The sequence below is a fragment of the Nuphar pumila genome, chromosome 11, assembly GCF_984573655.1.
Source record: "Nuphar pumila chromosome 11, dmNupPumi1.hap1.1, whole genome shotgun sequence".
Lineage (NCBI taxonomy): Eukaryota > Viridiplantae > Streptophyta > Magnoliopsida > Nymphaeales > Nymphaeaceae > Nuphar > Nuphar pumila.
Window position 1 is genome coordinate 57,734,128 of NC_143259.1, and position 20,761 is coordinate 57,754,888.

A 20,761-nucleotide genomic window follows, 5' to 3' on the forward strand; every position below is an offset into this window, starting at 1 on the left:
CTAAAATTGAGTCTGATATGAACAAAAGGACTGAAGTAACAGGAGAAGATAGGAAATGGAGTCTACTATACCGTAATAAAATACAAAAGAAGAGAAATATGCTGGAATAGTGTTTTTTCCCTGTTAATCTCGCACAGGGTGGATCGATCCTGCTATATGCAGGTCGATCCTACATTTATGCTACTTAATGAAATAAAATAAGAAAAAAATGAGAAGAGCAAGATTAAATCGTAAAGGCTATATAGAAATTAAAAGGGAAAGGAGAGGGGGAGAGGGAGGGGAGTCACTTACCTCCTCCGCCCAAGGAGAGGGGAAGAATGTGATTGCGAAATGGCAAGGTGGGGGATGGATGGGCTGAAGAATCGATCCTCGATGGAATGGATGGATGAAGCTTCCAGAGGGTGTGGAGTCGATCGAGTGGGATGGAATGGAATGGATGAAGTGCTTCCCCTGTGTGCGCCCTTTTTAAAGAGGAAGAGGAGAGTTCGAGAGAGAAATTGTTGGAGATAGAGGGCCATTGAGCGGGAGAGGAGGCGATAGAGGGTGCCCGGGAGGATGGCCGTTGCAAATTTCTTTAAATTCCAAAGAAGGGGCTCTTTTTAGGATTTTTCTAAAAGGTGGTTATAAAAAGTGCTTTTCAAAAGGAGTTTTTAGAAAAAGGGGTATTTTCAAAAAGGAGGTTCTCAAAATTGTTTTTTTCTTTCTTTTCTATATTTTTATTTTTTTGTTCTTTTCAAAATTTTCTATATTTTTTTGTATTTTTGAAAACAAAACTCTTAAAACTAAGGAATTTAAACTACTTTTACTAAATTTCAAAATATTTACAAAAGAAGATTTTTTCTTAAAAGTCAGGGTTATTTTGGGGAAATTTCTTCAGAAGAATGGGTTTGGATCCAGGTTTTGAGAAAATGTTCGAGTTTTGAAACTCGAATCGAGAAATACAATGCGATGGACCCAAACAGGTGTTGGATGGACTGTCCGAGATATTTAAAAACTATTTTTGGTATTTTCTGTAATTTTAATTTAATAGTTGGACAATGAGGCTCAGATTTGGATCTTGACAATAGATCCGGATCCGAAATCGAGTCAGATATATAAAATGAATTTAATTTCAGTAAAACTTTAGAAATGAAATAGAAAAAGTGACTCAATTGCTCAGAAAATGAAATCAGGGGCAAAAAGGGAATATTTAAAAGATTTTTAAAAATTTGGGGTGTTTACAGATGCCCCTCTTTGCTACTAAGCCGGTAAAAAGCTGATCTTAGTGGCAAAGATAACCATCCAAATTTTGAAAATGCCCCAGTCAGCAGATCTGAACTGGGTGTGGAAGAATTTATTTGAAAGACGTGGCTTTTCAGGCTTAAAACCTTATCCTGAATGGCTTGGGGGAGACGAAATCCTCAAAAATGATTTGACTGAATAATAGAAATGAGGAAATCATGATGGGACTTTGGGTAAGATCTCGAAGTGATGAAAGATAAGAATTTAGATCAAGTCTCGTGGGTGAGACAAGAGCAGCTTTTGGAATGACTCAGGTTTAGCCTTTAACCTGGATGGGACGAAGATAGATCAAGATAATTTGGATGGGGAAAGGAATATAAGCGGACCTCGATGGGACATTTTTGAGAGAAATGCCTCGTGAGATGAAACTCGAGTATGACCCTTTCCTGGATGGATATACAAAACATGGATTCCTCGATGGGAAGAACCATGATGGGACTGGAAGAAAACACCACGTTAAAATGAGGAACCTCGTGAGAACGAGACTCAGGTTTAAACCCAAACCTAAAAAAGGAAGATACCTCGTGGCACAAGGTTCAGGCTTAACCCTTAACCTGAAGGGGATGACCAAATGGAATCCTTGAACGAAGACACCATGATGGGACCTTTGGAGTTTGGACGAACAAATCTGAAAGGGGTTTTTGCGAAAGGAGGAAGAAAATGGGGTTCCCTAAAGCTTTGAAAAAAAAGGATGAACTTGGGTGTCTCATTGCTGAGACTAAATCAGCTTTTGAAATTGATGACCTCTCGCAGAAAATACAGGTTTGACCCTTAACCTGAGTGGGAACAACCATACGGAATTCTCGAAACCGTGATGGGACATGAGAGATACTTCAACTGAATGAGGCGACTCTTTTGGAAGATATAAACAATGCTAGGTTGCATCAAAATGGATATTGAATATTTATTTCATTCTTGGAATATTTAGAAAATTTTGCCAATAAGATAAAATTGTAGTTGACTCAAAACGCTTTAAACATGTGTGCACGTATGTGCGAAAGATATTCCCTCTTTTACCTAGAGTATTTCCTCCAACGAGGTTAACTCTTCGGTCTTAAGAGTCAAATTCAAAATTTTAACGCTGATGATTTTTTTCAAGGAAGCTATCCATTTCCTTGATATGAGGAGAGAAAAAATACCCTTAATTTCATAAAAGCGAGTAGTGAAAAGACATTGATAAAAGGAATTTCGCATAAGAAAAGATGACTTCTGGCAACTTTGGCAGTTTGATATCTGGGTGTTTTCCCATGATGATCTTTTGCACTCTTTTTGAATCATTGGGCTTTCTCGGGCTTTTACATCATCCTTTATTTTGGAGATGTCCTTACTTTTCTCTCTTTTTCGGGGAAGGGTATGTCACAAACTCCTTCATCTTGGAGATGTTCCGATCCTTCATTTATCTCAGGGGTTATCTTGATGATATTGGATCACAAGGTCTCTAGATGATAGCAGAAATTAAATATCTTTTAGGGTTTATCAAGAGGTTCATCACACTCGCCTTCATCTCAACAGTGATCTGAACTTTTCCTGGAAGGATTCTTCATAAACTCCTTCATCTCGGAGATGATCCAAATCTTTTTTGGCCCCGGGGGTCTGCTCGCATATTCATCTTCATCTTGACGACAATTGAGAGATCCCTTTTGCGGATGTTTGATTGCAGCTTAAATGGATAAGGAGATATGGATTGAGTGGATTCTTTTTATCGCTCCGGATATTTCCACTGCCTGATTGCCAGAAAGTCCTCTTTAAACATCCACCATAGCCATGATCAATATCAGATTGCTTCTGGCTTTTCAACATCATTGAATATTTCTTTCGCTAATCATACCGAAGATATTTCTTTCATCCTTTTGGTTGATCAACAGGGAAAAGTTTTGAATTTTATCCCTTTTTCGCAAAAAGTTTCACCCTTTTGGAAAGAATACTAGAGGTAATCGGAGGTGATTCTTTTGTGCAGTAAGAATATTGGAATCAACAAATATTTTTAGCAAATTGGCAAAGTTTTCATGAATTCTGTGTGAAATAATAACTCAATATAGATTTTGATGAGACCCTGAGTTGAATCTATGATTTTGGAAATTCTGATCAGTAAAAACTGGGTCCTTTTATTTAATGGCCAGCGAAGGAGCTGAGACTTTTTATTTAATGACCAGTAAAGACTGAAACCTTTGATTTAATGACCAGTGAAAACTGGGACCTTTCATTTAATGACCAGTGAAAAACTAGGACCTTTCATTTAATGACCAGTGAAAACTGGGACCTTTCATTTAACGACCAATGAAGGAGCTGGAACCTTTCATTTAATGACCAGTGAAAAACTGGGACCTTTCATTTAATGACCAGCGAAGGAGCTGGAACCTTACATTTAACGACCAGTGAAAATTGGTACCTTTCATTTAACAACCAACGAAGGAGCTGGAACCTTTCATTTAACGACCAGTGAAAAACTGGGACCTTTCATTTAACGACCAGCGAAGGAGCTGGAACCTTTCATTTAACGACCAGCGAAGGAGCTAGAACCTTTCATTTAACGACCAAAGAAGGAGCTGGAACCTTTCATTTAACGACCAACGAAGGAGTTGAAACCTTTCATTTAACGACCAACGAAGGAGCTGGAACCTTTCATTTAATGACCAGTGAAAACTGGGACCTTTCATTTAACGACTAGCGAAGGAGCTAGAACCTTTCATTTAACGACCAGCGAAGGAGCTGGAACCTTTCATTTAATGACCAGTGAAAACTGGGACCTTTCATTTAACGACTAGTGAAAACTGAGATATTTCATTTAACGACCAGTGAAGGATCTGGAACTTTTCATTTAATGACCAGTGGAAACTGGGACATTTCATTTAACGACCAGCGAAGGAGATGAGACTTTTCATTTAACGACCAGTGGAAATTGGGACATTTCATTTAACGACCAGCGAAGGAGCTGGAACCTTTCATTCAATGATCAGTGAAAACTAGGACATTTCATTTAACGACCAGCGAAGGAGCTGGGACTTTTTATTTAACGACTAGTGAAAAACTGGGACCTTTCATTTAACGACCAACGAAGGAGTTGGGACTTTTTATTTAACGACCAGTGAAAACTGGGATATTTCATTTAACGACCAGCGAAGGAGCTGGGACTTTTTATTTAACGACCAGTGAAAACTGGGACATTTCATTTAACGACCAGCGAAGTAGCTGAGACTTTTTATTTAACGACTTGTGAAAACTGGGACATTTCATTTAACGACCAGCGAAGGAGCTGAGACTTTTTATTTAACGACCAGTGAAAACTGGGACATTTCATCTAAGGACCAGCGAAGTAGCTGGGACATTTTATTTAACGACCAGTGAAAAACTAGGACATTTCATTTAACGACCAGCAAAGGAGATGTGACTTTTTATTTAACGACTAATGAAAACTGGGACATTTCATTTAACGACCTTTGATTTAATGATTTGATTTAAGATTGAAACTTTCTGAGGGACAAATAGTACATGGACTGTGAATGAACTTGATCTTTAGACTTGAAGATTTGGAGAAGTAATCTGTGCGCGGACTAGGTTTTCCAACTGAGAGTCGGGAAGGAGACCGACATTCTTAAGATATTTAGAGATCGAAGCAGGAATGATTTTCGGGGTTTCAGGATTATCCCTTATCCTGAAGGAAAAATAGAATAGACATTTGATGAGAATTTAGAGAAAATGATTCAGGTTTATTCCTTGACCTGACGGGGAAAAAGAATAGACATTTGATGAAAATTTAGAAAAAATGATTCAGGTTTATCCCTTCACCTGAAAGGGGAAAGAATACCTCGAAGGTCGAGGTTTAGTTTTTATCCCTCAACCTGAAAGGGAGGAGGGAGATTTTTTAGGATATACTTGAGACTTGAATTTAGAAGGAATATGACAAGATTTATAATCTATGATCTATGATTTAGATGGACCAGCAGATTTAGCTGTATGTGGTCCAATTTTCAAAGTTAACCCCTTATCCTGAACAGGGAAAAGAAGGAATAAAATTTTGAGAAGATAGAAGGAGATAGAATTTAATGAGAAATTTGATAAAAATGGAGAAAGTTTGAAGAATATTGATGAAAATTTTATTTTGAAAAAGAATTCTCACAAGTAGCATTGTTGCTCCTATGAGTGATCTCAGGATTATCCCTTATGGAAAAAAGAATAAAATTTACAAAAGTGGAAAAAAGTTGAATAAATTTACAAAAACTTTGTTTTTGAAAAGTTAGCTCACAGTTAGCCTTGTTGATTCTGTGAGGGGTCTCAGAATTATCCCTTATCCTGAATGGAGAAAGAAATAGCATTTAAGGAAAATTAATGAAGAGAAATTGATATAAATTTAGAAAACCAATAAAGATTGATGAAACTTGTGTTTGCAAAAAAATTCTCGTAGGTAGCATTATTGCTCCTACGAGGGATTTCAGGATTATCCCTTATTCTGAATGGGAAAAAAAATACCTCGAATGTAGAGGTTCAGGTTCATCCCTTAACCTGAAAGGGGAAAAGAATAAAATTTATAAAAAGTGGGGAAAGATCGAATAAATTTATGACGATTTTGTTTTTGAAAAGAATGCTCACAGATAGCCTTGTTGCTTATGTGAGGGGTTTCAGGATTATCCCTTATCCTGAATGGGAACAAGAATAGAATTTAAGGAAAATTAATGACGAGAAATTGATATAAATTTAGAAAATAAAGATTGATAAAACTTGTATTTGCAAAAGAATTCTCATAGGTAGCATTATTGCTCCTACGAGAGGTCTCAGGATTATCCCTTACCCTGAATGGGAAAAAAAATAGAATTTAAAAATTTAATGAAAATTTAGAAATTCAATAAAGATTGAGGAAACTTGTATTTGCAAAAGAATTTTTGTAGGTAGCATTATTGCTCCTACGAGGGGTCTCAGGATTATCCCTTATCCTGAATGGGAGCACCTCGGACAACGAGGGTCAGGTTTATCCCTTAACCTGAGCGGGAAAAGAAGGAAAAAGAAATACCTCATGGGAAAGAGGTATTAGGTTTATCCCTTAACCTGAAAGGGTAAAAGGATAAAGAAAAAGGAATACCTCCTTGAAAAGAGGCATCAGGTTTATCCCTTAACCTGAAAGGGAAAAAGGTTGATAAAATTTAATAAAATTTGAGGAAAAGTTGATAAAACTTGATAAAATTGATGTAAACTTGATAAAAATATGAATAAACTGAATGACATTAATAAAAATAACAAGATTAACTGAAAATTTATAAGTTTTGAGAAAAATGAGTTTGTTTGATTCTGCCTGCATATGGGATCTTTAAAGTGAGAGGAGAATTTTAAAAGACAATTGAGAAATCATTTTGGGAAGAAAATTAACCACGAGAAGAATGATTAGCGCGAGAGTTGATCTTTGAGAAGGGGAATCATCATGAGAGATCATCATGAGGGTTGATTTTGAAGACAATGGTTCAAAATTTAATTTTGGAAAAGAAAACCAACGCGAGGGATGACTTTGAAGACAGTAGTTTTAAAACCCAATTTGGAAAAGGAAAATCAACATGATAGTCTATTTTGAAAAAGATTAGACCAAAATATTTGAACTTTTGGTGATCATGAAGACTTTGGCAGAAATTTTCGAGATTTTATGATTTTGAAAAATCCTCATAGGTTTTGAAAAATAGATGACAAAGATTTTAAAATTTTAAAAAAAAATATCAGGCAGAATCAAAAGATTTGAAGAAATCAGAAGAAGAAAAGAAAAATACACCTGGGTTTTAAAAACAAAGAGGAAATTTTGAATAATATATACCCAGGGTTTTGGAGAATATAAGGAAGATATAAAATATCATATAATCACAGATATAAACACAAGGATGCACAAACAACACTCCCTAAAGCTGACTCTAAATGCAATATTTGAAATGGCTGATAGGATCTTAATCCTAACTCTAAGATTTAGATCATCTGATTCCAATCAAGATATGCCGATATACTCAAGCCGAAGCTCGAAGTACGTGGCATAAAAATATTTCTCCGGTTCTAAGGTAATGGCTTCCCAACATCCTTGAACACCTACCGATATACCTCGGACTATGGCCCTTAGGTACGTGGTAGGGGGGCGCGAACCCAAATAAGTGGTCCAGTTGTGAGGCTCTCTCCCGAACTATGGTTCAGTGAGACAGCCCACCAACGTGAAGACCAAGACAATATAGGTAGGGATGTTTTCAAAAACATGTTCAACATGCAGATAAAACCAAAAAGCTCTAATGCAAGTCCTAAAAGAGACAGATTTAAATGAAAAGAAGCATACAGTTGCATACATTGTTTGCATTTAATCCCTAGAATTGAGGAGAGTTGTATTTCAGACTGTGAACACCCCAAATTTTTCAAAGTTTTGTAAAAATGTCTCTTTTGCCCCTAACCCCGTCTTCTGAGAAAATCAAGTTATTTCTTCAGATTTCTGGATTAGATTCCACATTGATATATTCAAATTCAACTCCGAGTCTGAACTCAGTATTTTTCCAAATCTGAGCCCCGTTGTCCGATTTTCAAAATAAAAGCACAAAAATACCAAAAAATGATTTTGAAAGACTCGGGCGGCTCAGCCGGCACTCTGTTGGATCCTCGACCCTATATTTCTCAATTCAAGGTTCTAAACCTTGAATATTTCTCAAAAATTCAGACATAAACCCATTTCTGAAGAAATTTTCTCAAAATAGCTTTTAAATTCTCAGAAAAATTTCCCTTTTGTAAATATTTTTGCAAAAACACAAAAATTAGTGTTAACCTTTGTTTTCTCACAAATCTTAAGATTTTTACTTAAAAATACAAAAAAATTTGAGAAATAACATAAAATTCAAAAAAAAAAAAAATTGGAAAATTTACGAGAAAAACAAAACGATTTCAAGCCTTTTTGAAAATAATTTCGCTAAAAACCTCGGGAGCCCCCTCTTTGTAAAAAACTCGAAAAGCAGAGGGGCTCCTTTGCAAAATTTCTTTTAGGGTTTTACAAACCTTCGTAAAGAAGGAAGAGGGCGAAAAGGGGCCCTCTCACTCCGGCTTCTCTCTTCTCGGCTTCCATTCACAAGCCACCGAAACCCTATCTCTCCTCCATCGCACTCCTCCATTTTTCCTCCCGAGCCACCCATCTCTAACGACCCTAAAACCCCTTCACGAACTTTCCTCTCCTCCCTTAAAAGGGCACGCAGGGCCCTTTCTTCATCATCGCACTCCTCCATTTTTCCTCCCGAGCCACCCATCTCTAACAACCCTAAAACCCCTTCACGAACCTTCCTCTCCTCCCTTAAAAGGGCACGCAGGGCCCTTTCTTCATCATCGCCTTCACCCCCGCATCCCTTTGTTTTCTTCTCCTTCCTCTTGTTTTCATCCGTTTCACCCTGCCATCGTCTCCTTTTCCTCTTACATCCACCGCTTCTCACCCCCGCACCGCTCTCTTTCCTTCAATCTCTATCATCTTTACTCCAATCTTCTGATTCTCTAGTAGTTCTAAGAGAAATTCCACAATCGGATTCCCCTTTCATCCAAAATCCCCTGCAGCAATCGGTTTGTTTTCCTGAAAGTGTGACTGTAATGGGTACTCTGAGGATGGCATGTGTCCCGAACGATTGCAGTTTCTGAGCTTGTATTCTCGCGCCATGGAACCTAACCGAGTCCAGTAATAGCCTATAAAACCATAGTTGAAGCTATCATTCGGTGGCTTACAGAGACTCCAGAACTCCAGTAAATCACAGTGAGTATTTTTTACTCCCCTTTCCCTCTTTGCATTCCGACCCCCGATTTTCCTTTATCTTTACCTAATTATTAAAGCACCATTGATGGTAGTGATTTGTTTATAACAAATCAACCCATTCCGTGCGACATCAACGGAGTGCTCGCACTCCAACAAGCTTCCTTTCCTCTTTTCTTTTTTTTAGATCCATCCTGTTAATTTCTATCTTCCGGTATTAACGATAGTTTCTGTCTTGATTTTTTATTTTATTTTTTTTTCTTTTCTTCTCTTCGGTTTTTAGATTTCAGTGTTCTTCTTTCTTTCCCTTTTGCATTGGATTTCATTTCTCATGGTTCTGAGTATATATGGTTTGGCTTGGGCATAAATACTGCATCGTTCTCTGTTGGTATAGTTCCTCTTAATCTGGTGATATCATATGGTTTTGCTGGTCAATAGCTGCAAGCGTAAGTCATTTTTTATCAGCTATTGGGAGGGGGGCAAAGCTACATAATCAGGGTATTTCTGGGAAGGTAGCATCCCCCGGATTTGAGAATGACAAATGTTTATTTCAACTAGGGCGGTCTTTTACTGCTATGTCTAATGTCAAGGTTATTCAAAGTGTTGTTTCTTTAGAGCCTTCCAACCTCAAGGAGTCGTCCGAAAAATACAGACCTTCAGGATAGCGTTTCCAAAGCTGACATAATGTTTTAGTAGGCCAAAGAGCAGAGTTGTTTGGTAAACCTGCAAAAAGTGTGACAGTGCCTCGCTATAATGGTGACCAGTATGGTAACACGTGCCTTTATGTTGTTCACCTTTCCTTTCACACACGCTCATGTGATCTTGAAGATGCTTTTAGCAGATATGGCAGGTAATTAAGTCTTCAATGGTATATAACATTGCGTATATTGAGATGTGTTTGGTTCTGCAGCTTTGTTTGTTTTACATGGTTTGAAAAAGGAAGTCCTTGATTTTCATAACTAAATGTATGTCAGAATACTGCGGCTAAGCATGTGCAAGTATCTGTATTGGTAGCCTCTGCTTCCACATATATCTTTAGCTAGATCCTGCTATCGATGATCGGGTGATCTGTGATCATCTAGCATTTCTTATGCCTTCAGTTTGGGTCCGGCTTCAGGGTGTTTTGGTTACTGCTTGAGGAAATTTAGTTTAGTCATCCTTTCTAAAGTTGTTCTTTTCTTTTTATTGTTCTGTATGCTTTTCAATTTTATGCCTTATAAAATCAAGGGTGTTTCGTCTACTGTCGCAACAGGTCTGTTGATAATCTTATACCTTGCGTGTCCATCTTTGGGGTTTCATCCCCTTATCTTGTTTGTGTCTTGCCTCTGTCTCGACATATTCTCGAGTGTCTTCTGCAAGAGATACTGCAAATAATTTACGCACATTCTGTGCGTATGGCTTTTGTCACCATACATTAAACCAATGTGCCTTTTCGTCTTTAGGTTGACTTTATCAGTCTTGCCCACTATGTGTTTGGTTCTCTTTTCTCTAATGTGTCTTATAGACATGTGGATCCTTGGTTTCTGCCCAGCTATGGTCATTTTCTTGATCATGTACCTTAGTGGGTGGTGGGGGGGTTAGCACCTTCGTCATGTCTTTTTAAGACATTTGGCCTTAAACCAAGCCAGCCTTAGTGCTTGGGTTTTGGTTCTCTACTCTCTGCTACCTTGTGATCCCTATCTATGTGAGAAGGTTGCACCCTCAGGTGGTCTTGTTTTTTTTTTTAACTTGAATGATCTTGTTGAAGGTTACTGGGCTTTTGCCTAACCTGGAGGTCTATGGTGAGAGGGTGCTCTTGGTGGAATTGGTGGCTATTCTTGCAGAATTAATAGGAGGATTTGGCGCATTCTTTCTGTAATGATGTTATTGCGTGGTTTTATGATGGCGACGATCACAAAGTAGTGTTCTGTTCATCCTCTGAGGGGAGAAGTATCATACAGTCTGGTACTTAAGTCATGATGGCTTTACTATTGCTGGCCAACGTTTCCGCGGAGTGCGAGATGTGGATTTAAAGCCTGATTTCGCCTTCATTGTAAGTATATCTGCTGCTCATGTTATTTTTATTGTTTCTTTCATTAATAGGATGAATTCTGTTTATGCTGCAAAAAGAGTTATTCACATCACAGACTGTATCTGCCTAACCTTATACCAGTTTCCCATTGATTAAGGTGAATCCAAACGTGAGCCTCTTGTGGAATTCGGTGAGATTTTATCAGATTGCAAAACTCAACATGATCTCATTTTCCTGTTTGCTGAAATTGATTCAATTCCCACTGTTTTCTAAGATCTGAATCAGCAGGTTTGCTGAAATTGATTCAATTCCCACTGTTTGCTAAGATCTGAATCAGCAGGTTTGCTGAAATTAATTCAATTTCCATTGTTTGCTAAGATCTGAATCAGCAGGTTTGCTGAAATTGATTCAATTCCCACTGTTTGCTAAGATCAAAATCAGCATGATTTGCTGAAGTTACTTCAATATTCATTATTTGCTAATATCAGAATTAGCAAGATTTGCTGAAAGTTTGATTCAATATTCATTATTTGTTGATATCAGAATCAGCAAGACTTGCTGAAAGTTTGATCAATATTTGTCATTTGAGCATGATTTGCTGAAGTTAATTCAACGTTCTCTGTTTGCTGAAGGTCCGGATCTGTAAATTCATGATCTGTTAGTTCAGATCATATTCATCATGCACCATAGTTCGAATCAGCAAACCTTTGACTTGCTGGAATTTCATTAGCTTGATGGTATCTGGACCAAACTTCTTTGGTCTGCTGATTTCTTTAGCATAGTATAGTCACTTGGTTTTGTTTGATAATTTGCCATAAATTCAAAGTTGTTAACTGATGTAATCTCATGAGGATTGATGCTATTCAATAAACAAATCAAGACTACCAAGGATATGTCACCTAAGGGTCGAGTAGCATAAACTTGAATTCATTTTCTAGTTAACAATTGGTAACTAGTTCATAACATACATTTTCTCTTAACTAGGATATCACCTATGCATTTTCTTGCTTGTCTAGTATATCAAATGTACATTCCAAATATATGTTTTTCCATCAACCATGATACTGAATTATAATTAGAGTAAGACATAGGTATAGGCATTTTGTCGTTCCCATCCACATTCAATATAATATTTTGTCCACTATCTCGTGTTAATCCAGTTTTTGCAGGAAATATATGGAAATTGCCACTTTCTAGAATTAGAGCTTCTTGTAAATTTTGATTGTAATAGTTAGGTATTAATGAGAAATTTACATTTCCTGCTTTAGGTAGAATGAATGAGCATTGTAAATATCATGAATTACTTGTTTTTCATGCATTTTTTTGCCTTTATTTCTCAAAATTCTCACAATGGTGAAACACGAATGGCACGTGCACCTTTTCATAAGAGGTAAGTTAATTCTAAGTTGATGATTTACACCAACGGCCATAGTCGGGGTGTAAACAAAACTTAGTATTTTTATCTTTTATGAAATAAACACTGGATCCGCACTGGATCCATTTTTCATTATATTTTCTTAAATATTTTCTTCTTTTATCAGAATTTAATTTAAAATTAACTCAAAATATATACCAATGGCCATAGTCAGGGTATATTGAGGGTTAATTTCATTTTGAATTCTATAAAAGCACCAAAAGGATATTTCATCCTTCACTTGAATTTAGATATGACTATTATATAATACATTCAATGACCATAGTCAGGAATGTATTATATCATTAGTCTTGTTTAAATTCATTTGAAGAATGAAATATGATTTTTAAATCCGATTTCAACTTATTCAAATTCATTCATCATATAGGGTAGAATTGCATCATATTTTCAAAATTTCTTTTTCAAAATCCCAAGTGTTTTCTTCTTCTTCATCAGATCTTATTCAAATCCAATTCTATCCCATTTTAAGATTTAAAATTTCGATTTCAAAGTCCCATTTGACTTTGAAACTCCTTTATATTCAAACTTCAAATTTCCAACTCAATTAAAAATCCAGTTTCAAAGTTCAAACTTAACTTTGAAATTATCTTCTGATTTCAAAATCAAGTTCATTCCCTTATCTTTAATCAAGGTTTGGATTTGGATCTCAAGTTTTGGGTTTTCTAAAACCCAGATTCATCTTTAAAGGTCCTATTTGGGCTTTTCATAATCCGAATCCAAAGACCAATTGTTATCATCGCAAAATTTTTAACTTTTGCAAATCAAACTGACCTTTGAAAAAGATTTTTGAAAATAACTCGCCTCCGTTTTTAAAATGCGGGAAAATTCCGTAGAATGGGACTCGCCTGTCGGTACGAGATTCAACCGTTCCTGCCACCTTTAACAGGGGTAATTGAACCAAGGATCAATCTTATGCTCTACTCTATTCAACTTGTCTAAATCATATTCTAATTTCTAAATGCACATAGAATCAGGCATGTGCTATGAATTTTCAGAAAATGCACATTTGAAAACATGATGTTTGCTTTGAATGATTGAAATATTTAGAAAATGTAAATCTTGGAAATGATATCACATGAGAAATCGTGAAATGGGATTTGAAATGTACTTCTGAGAGAAGTAAAAATCGATTTTGAGGAATCCTTGACATTTGGTGAAAATCGATTCTGAGAGACTTGGTTTCTCTGAATTCGAACTTTGAAATTGAAATTCTAACTCAGAAAATTTGAATTTGGAACTTGGGAAATATTTGAAATATCATTGGCAAATCCATATTCTTTTGAATAAGACTTAGAAAAACTTTGATTTTTCTAACTTCAAACTTTGAAATTGACTGCATAACTTGGAAAATTGAGTTTATGAACTTGAGAAATACCTGAAATATTCTTTGAAATTCAATGCCTTTGGGAAAATCGATTTTGCTATAAGACTTAGAGGATTTTGAGAAAATGAACTTCTTTGAATTGAGATTGGAATTGGCAAATGCATGAAATGAATGAATATGGATTTAAGGAATTGAGAAATACTTTTTGTATTTTTGAGAAATGCAGTGCATTTTGAAGTTAGCCTAAGAGTGTAGGCTGAATGTGGCTAATGTGAAGATCATAAATCTGAGTATCATTCATATTCTGACTATGGCCATAAATACAAATTCTACCAAGTTTATAAACTTCATAGAAGCTAGTGCATGTGCCATTCGTGTAGACCATGGTGAATTTGTAAAAATATGCATGAATCATCATCCATCACACATTAAAATTATAAAAATAAGCTATATGCAATGCAACCTAAGCTAAGCAGGAAATGTAAATTCTTATTCCAAAGTTTAATTACAAATTACATCACTATTGAAATTTAAATACATGGAAAATAAAGTCTTCAATGTACCTGCAAAACTAGAAAACTTGGTTAATGAAAATATGTTGGCTTTTCTAGATTTATCCAACAATATCAAGAAATTGTGGGATTTTGCTAGATATAAGCCCTTTTTGCCATGATTCCCTTAAATCAAAATGATAAAGTATGAAATAAAATTGAATAAATAAGGAAGATAAAATATGAAATTTCGAAATTGGGGTCCAAATGACCAAAATACCCCTAATAACAAGACTATGGCCTTGAAATTAGGGTTTTTAGAAAGATATTTTGATAAAATGCAAGTTTTGAAATTTGAATGTAATAAACTCAAACCAAATATGCTATGACATGATTAAAAATATGAAATTAGGGTTAGGGATTTCGAAATTTAGGTCAAATGACCAAATTGCCCCTGATAGCAAGACTATGGCCTTGAAATCAGGGTTTTTAGAAAGAAATTTTGGTAAAAATTTAGGTTTTATGCACTAAATGAAATCAAATGAGCACAAAATTAAACCTAAGGCATCCTAATATGATTATGAACATGATAAAACCCTAAAACCATATGCTTATGCACGAAAATCCAATAATATCACAAATTTTGTGATTTTTGCAGTGTTTTTGGATCTTTCAGGAACCCGGTTTTTGCAATTTGCTCAATTCAGCCATCCAATGGATTCCAAAATCCATAAAAATTGGTACCTGCACTTGTTATAACCCTAATATCGAATTGGAATTATAAAAATAATTTTTTGACATTAAATTAATCCGAAAATTGCATTAAACCCTAAAAATATGCTATTTTTGACCTAATTCACCAACCAGTCTCAGTCCAAGACCTGAACCAGGGGCCAAATCTCAATGGAAATTTATGAAATTTTACAGAGACTAACTAGGAAGGAAAACAGAGATTTCCCAATTTACAGATCTAAAATCGGATCTGTGGTTTGGGATTTATGACTAACACAAGTCCGATTAAGGTTTTGGTAAACCCTAACGAGTTTTAAAATTAAAAATAGATTCTCTAAAAGGGGAAAAATACTAAACAGTGATAAAAAATCCGAAACTTTCACCGAAGACAGATCTATTCAATTGGAATCCATAGCACTTTACAGATCTAAAATCGGATATAAGATAAGAGAAATATCATCACAGCAAGTTACCTTCTTGATTTTAACCACGATTTTAAAGCTTTAAAAACCCGATTTGATGTCTGATTTTTTTGACATGGTTCACGAGATCCAAAACCTCTGATTTTTCTACAGTAACTCAATAACTCATGCATGCACCACATATAAAAAAATCAGAAATAAACAATGAGTGCTTCAATCCGAAATAACATCATCTTTACTGTTCTAAACCTAGAACACACAGAAATTTAAGAAACTTGAAAAACCATGCATTAACTAATATAAATAAATAAAATAAACCATAAAACAGTAAATAAAACTTATTTCTATGCTATAGAACGTAAAACAAACATGAATAAACCATGAAAATAAATTAAAAACAGGGAATCAATGGCTGGAATTTGATATCACCTTTAAAACATAGATTTAACCCATTAAAAAGGGTAAATCATATATTTTATTGGTTAATAATGCAAAAAATCATGTTAAAATCAATTCTAATGGATTAAAATCTCTGTAAATTATCCAAAACAGGGTTAGATCACCTTCTTGGATTGTTCTTTCTGGTTCTTGATGGTTCTTGAGGTGAAACCATGGTTGATCTTCCATAAGAAGGGGTATCCAAGCCTAAATCTAGGTTTAAAGCATTAAAAAGCATTAAATAAAATAAGAAAAGTGAAGAAGTGCATACCTTGGAGTTGCAGCAATGGAGGAAGGGCTGGAGAGGAGAGAGAAGCTCCAAGAATCCAATAGGAGAGAGATGGGAAAATCGACCCCCCTTATGCCTCTATTTATAATAAAAAAATTAGGTTGAAAAATTGACAATTTTGAAAATTTTGGACTCTAAAGGGGGGGGGGCGATTTTTGGGTGGAGTTACCTATATGCCCTTAGTCTAAATTATCCTAAATAGTTCCTAATTAACCCCTAGCTAAACCTAAAAATTCCCCAAATGTGGTGCCACTTGGCATTCTCTCACATTGGGTTTTTAAAACACTTTTAAAAACCTTTAAAAACTAACTTTCAAAAATGAGTTTTTGAAAATGGTTTTGACTCTTCTAAACCTCTAACACTAACCAAGACATCAACTAACCCTAGTCTAGCCCTGACTTACTCGAATATGGCGCCACCCCGAGTGGGCCCTACTTGAGTTTTTCAAAAAGCGATTTTAAAACTTGAAATTGAAAGAGTTTTCAAAAGATTTTCAAAAGTAAACTTAAAATTAGGATTTTTGAAATGGCATAAGGTCCTAACTGAGTTAGAATTCCTCTGGATATGGTGCCAACTGAGTGGGCCCACATTGAATTTTGAACATTTTTGAAATAAACACTGAAAATGGCTTTGAAAAGGGGTTAAAATCAGTATTTGAAATTCAAGATCTTTGAAAATAGGGTCTCAAGCGAACTGGAACTCCGGGTTAGAGTCCTGAACTCTTAGGACTCCGAGATTTTAGATATTAAAAGCCAAATGAAAGAATTTTCAAAAGATTTTATCAAGAAATGATGAAATAAGTCAGAAAACCCAGTCAGGGTTAGACTCCCAACTCGACCGAACTCTAAAATAGAGTCCTGAACTAACTGGACTCTGTGGAATGACCTAAATTTCGAAAACAAACGAAAAAGATTGAGAATGGAAGTAAAACAGACTTAAAAACCAGACTTCTAACCGGATTAGGACTCTGAGACAGAGTCCTGATCGGACTGAAACTTTCAAAAATTTGAGAAATTTGATGAATAGAGGCATTCAGAAGCGACACCATCTAAATGGGTCTCATCTGTGAATTGAAATCGATTAAAGTTTGAATTTGAAAGGAATCCAGATTGTTTTCTGAGAAAATATTTCGAAATACAAAGTCCTGGGGTTGGAAAATGACAGAGTATTGAATAAAAACCCAGGTTTTGAAATTGATTTTGAAATAAAGCTTTAAAATTCAAATCTGGATTGAATGTTTTGAAATAGGAGTGCTGGATCTCGAAAATGAGATGCAATGTCATACAATGCTATGCAGAATGCGTGCAATGACATGCAATGATCTGTGATGACTTATGAAATGGACAAACACTGGATGAAGGTAAAAATTTGGTGTGTTTACATATGCCCCTCTTTGCTGCTAAGCCGGTTGAAAGCCGAGCTTAGTGGCAAAGAAAACATACCAAATTTGGACTATAAAAATGCCCCATTTAGATGAATCTGACTAGGTATGAAAGAATTAGTTCAAAGGATGATGATAGATATGAAATGAAGAATAAGGAGAAAATTTTACTTCGAAAAGAAGTGAGATTCAGGTTTTGCCCTTAACCTGGATGGGACAGAAAATACCTCGTATGGAACGAAGCTCGGGCTTAACCCTTAACCTGAAAGGGGACGATACCTCGTGGAAAAACGAGGCTCAGGCTTAACCCTCAACCTGAAAGGGGACAATACCTCATGGAAAAACGAGGCTCAGGCTTAACCCTTAACCTGAAAGGGGACGATACCTCGTGGAAAAATGAGGCTCAGGCTTAACCCTTAACTTGAAAGGGGACGATACCTCGTGGAAAAACGAGGCTCAGGCTTAACCCTTAACCTGAAAGGGGACGATATACGGAATCCTCAAATGAAGAAACCATGATGGGACCTTCGAATTCTGCACAATAAATCCGAGAGGGGTTTGCAAAAGGAAGAAAGGGGGTTCCCTAAAGCTTAAAAGGGATTGATCTTGGACGTCTCATTGCTAAGACTGAATGGCTTTTAAGACAGATGACCTTTTGCGGAAAATTCAGGTTTAACCCTTAATCTGAACGGGAACTGTCTATGGTGGGACAGTGGGGAGCACAGGGAAGTGTGCGAATCTGAGAGCCCTGGCACTCAGATCAAAACAAGAAGGGAAGGATCTTGGACAACTCCCATCATCCGATCCTAAAAGGGATAACAACAACGCCTGGATACATCAAAATAAACATCAAGTTCTCACTTCATGTCAGGATAACTTAAAAAGATTGCCAATAAGATAAAAAATTGTAGTTAATTCAAGAATGATAAGCACATATATATATGAAAAATATTCTCTCTTTTCTACCTGAAGTATTACCTCCGACTGGGCTTAACTCCGTAGAATCAAGATTCGAATTCAAATTACTTGCAATTGACTTTCTTTCAAGGAGGCTATCAATTTCATTGATATGGACGGAAAAGAATGTATTCTTGATATTGCAAGAGCTATTAGCGAAAGGATATTGATAAAATAATTTCACAAAATTAAAGAAGATTCTTGATAGATTCGGCAGTCTGATATCCTGGGATTCTTTTCTCATGATAATCTTTCTGCACTCTTTTTTGACAGAATTGGAGCTCTCTTGGATTTTTCGGGAATTACATCATCCTTCATTTTGGAGATGTCCTTGCTTTTTCTCTCTTTATTTTTTTGGAAGGGTACGTCACAAACTCCTTCATCTCAGAGATGTTCCGATCCTTCTTTTCTCTCAGGGATTATATTGACGGTTATTGGCTCATTGGTTAGGAATCTCTTGATGATAACAGAAATTAAATACCTTTTAGGGATTGTCGAGAGGTCCATCACACTCGCCTTCATCTCGACGGTGATCTGGACTTTCCCTGGAAGGATCCGTCACAAACTCCGTCATCTTGGAGATGATCCAAATCTTCTTTGGCCCCGGGGGTCGACTCGTCTAATTCGCCTTCATCTTGACGACAGTTGAGAGATCCCTTTTGCAGATATTTAATTGCAGCTTAGGTGATTGAGGGGACATGGAGATTGAGTGGATTTTTTTGTATCACCCAGGATATTTCGACTGCTTATTTTCCAAGAATGATCTTTAAAAATATGCCATTGACTGTGATCAATATCAATCATTCATGGCTTTGCAACAACATTGAATTTTCTTTGCTGGCCATATCACGGATTTATTCTTCATCCTTTTGGTTGGCCAATAGAAAGATTTTGAATTTTGAATCCTTTTTCGCAAAAGCTTTGTCACTTCGGAAGTAATACTGAAGGTATTCTGAGGTACAATTTTATGCGATAAAGATTTTGGAATCAACAACTGTTTTTTTTTATGGCAAATTGGCAAAATATTCTTGGAATCCTTGGTGAAGGAAATCATTTGAGATCTATATGACACATCCGTGGCTAGATTCTCCTCTCCTTTCCCCAAAGGAGAGACTCAGGCTTGACCCTTACCTGAACGGGTAACAAAAGATACTCCTCTCTTCCCTGAAGAGGAGGTGTTTGCAAAATGAACTTTCGAAGAGAAATAGAGTTTTCGTCAAAACTCCCTATTTCTAGGCTTCTCTTATGGAAAGGGGGCCGCTAACAGAGATTGAAAGGATATCATAGAGGAACGAGTCCATCACACTCTCCCTGGAAAAAGGGTCCTCGACGACGGGGGTGGCCTAACAAAAGACATTTAAGGCTACAAGAAGGACGAGCTTCCGTCGAAACTCTCCCTAGAAAAAGGGTTCCCTGTGTTACAACAAAGATTATTTTGCAAACTGTTCGTGAATCACGAGTCCCTTCAAACTCTCCCTAGAAAAAGGGGTTCAACGAACGAACAATAAAGACATGCGAAAAGAAACGAGCTCCCTCGAACTCTCCCTAGAAAAAGGGTCCCTCGCAAGAGAGATACTTGGCGATTGATTTTGATAGCTTTTGATAACTCAAAGAACTGCTTGATAACACGAATGACTAGAGGTCTTGACAAAATCGGCAACCCGAATGTCAGATTAACAGAATGGAACGACCCAAGAGTCTGAAACAGATTGTTTGGTTCGCAGGTCTAAAGATTGAGCCTAAACCTCAATGTGAGAGTTATGTTGCGACCAGTATGAAGACCGAACTTTTGCAAAGTACCAATACGAGCACTGTATTTTAAAAGATTACCAGTACGAGCACTGGATTTTTAAAAGATTACCAGTACGAGCACCGGACTTTAAAAGGCTACCAGTACGAGCACTGGATTTTAAAAAGTTATCAGTACGAGCACTGAATTTTAAAAGACTACCATTATGAGCACTGTATTTTAAAAGATTACCAGTACGAGCACTGGATTTTTAAAGGATACCAGTACGAGCACTGGACTTTAAAAGGTTACCAGTACGAGCACTGGATTTTAAAAGGTTATCAGTATGAGCACTGAATTTTAAAAGATTACCAGTACGAGCACTGGGTTTTCAAAAGATTACCAGTACGAGCACTGGTTTTTAACAGATTACCAGTACGAGCACTGGGTCATCAATTGACGATGACTTGGACGACTTGCCGGGGTCTCAGGATTTATCCCTTATCCTGAATGGGAAATTCAATGCAAATTGATGCAGATGA

General features: G+C 36.4%; 1 pseudogene; it reads left to right on the forward strand.

Moving 5' to 3' along the window:
* Positions 1-385: 385 nt before the first annotated feature.
* LOC149822385 (uncharacterized) overlaps positions 386-20,761 on the forward strand; it is a 40,503-nt pseudogene continuing 20,127 nt past the window's right edge.